The following is a 3,381-nucleotide window of genomic DNA, read 5'->3' on the forward strand; positions in this document are numbered from 1 at the left end:
TTGAGGGTTTGGTTTTGGTTTAGGGTTTGGGGTTTAGGGATTGCGGCCCTTCTGGAATCATTGGTAATGGTCCCTGACCTTGATTCTATGCGTAGAGTGGAGTTTTGAAAACATTGGGATTCGTACCGTCAATATTTTCATATAAATCTGATTCTATTGCTTCCAAAACCATTGTGGCTTGAAGTGGTGGAAGATTTTTGGTTGGTTGGGGTTGAAATCCACCGGGTAATGGTCGTATGTTGGATGGTGGATCAAGATTTTTGAAGGTTTGTGATTTGTCTCGCATTCTAGATAGAAGGGAGAGTGTTTTGGGCTAGAGAGAGAAAGTGTGGTTTAGGGTTTGGTTTTGGTTTAGGGTTTTTTTTTTTTTTTTTAGACATCCACACATCCTTAATGACTTTTTAGGGTCCCCCAAGGAAGGTCGATGGGGGTTAAGGGTTCCCCAACCATGTTTATTTCATAAAAATCAAGAGTACAGGAAAGGAGGGGGCCATAAACCTGACCTCCAAAAAGCAACAATGCAACAAATGAAAAATTATAAATGAACAAAGTAAATGAGGAAGTACTACTCCCTTGTACAAGAAAAATGAAAAAATGATTGCCTAAACTACGAACCTCTAAAGCTGGGCAATCCATATCTGTCGATCTGCACCAATGCCCTAATTTTTCGGGGCAGGTCAAGTGGTCCATATTCTTGGTAATGCTGGTGATCCCAACCCTCTGAAGCAAGAGAATCTGCAACCTGGTTACCTTCTCTGTAGATATGAGAAACTGTGTCTCTGTCAAGGCGAATGACGTCTCTGATCTGTCTTAGAATACCCTGAATCGTCCATGGTCCTCCACCTTTGGTGATGCAGTGAATGGCCAGCATTGAATCTACCTCAATCCAAATAGTTGATATCCCAAGTCCTCTGGCCAATAGAAGCCCATCTAGTATGGCTCTGAGCTCAGCCTCCAAAATGAAACATGGGCCATACGATGCTGAGAATGCCCTGATACAGTATCCTGCGTGGTCCCTAATGATGCCTCCACCACTTGCAAATCCATCTTTGACGCATCCATCAGTATTGATCTTGTAGGATCCAATAGGTGGAGTGCGCCAAACAACCATAATAGGTGGTGGTGGGAGAGGACGGGTCAAAGAAATTCCAAAAAAGGATGCAAGTGTCACATCTCCTCGCCAATGCTCAACTCGGAATAGTCCTCCCATATGAAGGAAGGAGATCATGCGGTAGACCCTCCAAATAATACGTCTGGCCACCATACGAATACCTCTATGCTTCGCATCATTCCTCTCAGTCCATAGAAACCAAAATACCAATAGAGGTATGATAATACGAATGTGTCCACGACAAACGTGCTGTCCAGAATATCGCCATCTCTGGAACCTCTGTCTGACCCCTTCTCCTGAAGTCATAGGTATCTGAAAGATGTCTCCAAAGTGCTGCCATACCTGGTCGGAGATGCTGCTGCTCGTGAAAATATGATTGATGGTCTCAATCTCGGAACAACACTGACAACGAGAAGCCAACTGACATCCAATTCTCCTCTGAATAACAACATCTACTGGTATGAGATCCTGCTAGAGTCTCCAGCAGAAGAATGAAATAGTGGCAGGCAAAATAGAGCTCCACAGCAGTCGATATGAGTCCTGAGGCTGGCGACCCGAATAGACTAGTTGCCATGCTGATTTGGTGGTAAATTCACCATCCGAAGTAATTTTCCAAACAATTCGGTCCGGGGCATCTGCACATAAAGATATCGCCCCTATCTGTCCCGCCATGTGAGAAGGAAGGGCCTGTAATAACCGTCCCAAATCCCACCCAGTGTCATCAAAAAAATCCTGTACCCTCGCAGATGTGTGGGGGAATAGGGATGCCAACGTGGTCTCGCCCATCCAACAATCATGCCAGAAGAAAATCTGACCGGCTCCAAGGTGCCAAGCAATGTGTGGATCCGTCCGTGGCCCAACTGATTTCAGCCTCTTCCAGGTAGGGGAAGCTGAACTGGGAACTGCTGCAAGTGCAGCCCGTCAAAATCTCTAGTCGTCTGATATGACTAGTGGATGCCCGTCTGGATATTATAATACCGCTCTTGTCTCTATTCACCAATTGGCCAGAAACTCCTTCATAATGCTCCAAACAGTCTAAGACCCTCCTGATAGACTGTTTCTGACCGTTGGCAAAGATGATCATATCGTCAGCAAATGAGAGATGTGAGACAAGAGCACTACCTCCATGTCGATAACACATACTGGGATACTCCTGAAACCTCTGAGTGAGCAAGCGTGAGAAGTAGTCTGCTGCAATGATGAACAAGGATGGGGAGATAGGATCACCCTGTCTGAGTCCTCGTGAGGAGGGAAAAAAGCCACATGGGCGGATAAGGTCATCATAAAGGAAGCTCCTCTTAGTCCCCTTGAATAAGGGGACACCCAAATAAGTGAAAGGCTGCTGCTGATGTCTGAAGCCCGTCAAAATCTCTAGTCGTCTGATCTGACTAGTGGATGCCCGTCTGGATAGTATAATACCGCTCTTGTCTCTATTCACCAATTGGCCAGAAACTCCTTCATAATGCTCCAAACAGTCTAAGACCCTCCTGATAGACTGTTTCTGACCGTTGGCAAAGATGATCATATCGTCAGCAAATGAGAGATGTGAGACAAGAGCACTACCTCCATGTCGATAACACATACTGGGATACTCTTGAAACCTCTGAGTGAGCAAACGTGAGAAGTAGTCTGCTGCAATGATGAACAAGGATGGGGAGATAGGATCACCCTGTCTGAGTCCTCGTGAGGAGGGAAAGAAACCACATGGGCGGCCATTTAGGAGTACGGAGAAACGACACTCCGAAATGCACCGCCTGATTCTGTCAATCCAGATCTGATCAAATCCAAATGCCTCCAATACAGAATAAATGAAGCCCCAGTCCATGCGATCATATGCTTTAGCCATGTCTAACTTCAGCATAGTGTTTCCTCCTCGCACTCTATCATCCAAAGTTTAGAGAAGCTCCTGAGCCAATAAAACATTATCTCCAATCAGACGGCCTGGGATGAAACCACTCTGTGGAGGGGAAATAATGCGCGGTAGCAGTGTACTCAATCGAGTGTTCAAAAGCTTAGTAATAATCTTATTGAACACTGTGCATAAGCTGATTGGCCTGAATTCAGTCCATCTGCAAGCACCATCCTTTTTAGGTAGCAAGACAATAGAAGTAGCAGCAAAACCCCGTGGAAGATGACCACCATCAAAGAAGTCCAATACCGCCCTGTAAACATCCTCCTGAATAATATCCCAGCAATGCTGGAAAAATAGGGATGAGAAGCCATCCGGGCCAGCGACACTGTCAGCATCAATACTGAAAACTGCCTCCCGT

This window comes from Olea europaea, unplaced genomic scaffold, assembly GCF_002742605.1.
Source record: "Olea europaea var. sylvestris unplaced genomic scaffold, O_europaea_v1 scaffold713, whole genome shotgun sequence".
In the NCBI taxonomy this organism is placed as follows: Eukaryota; Viridiplantae; Streptophyta; class Magnoliopsida; order Lamiales; family Oleaceae; genus Olea; species Olea europaea.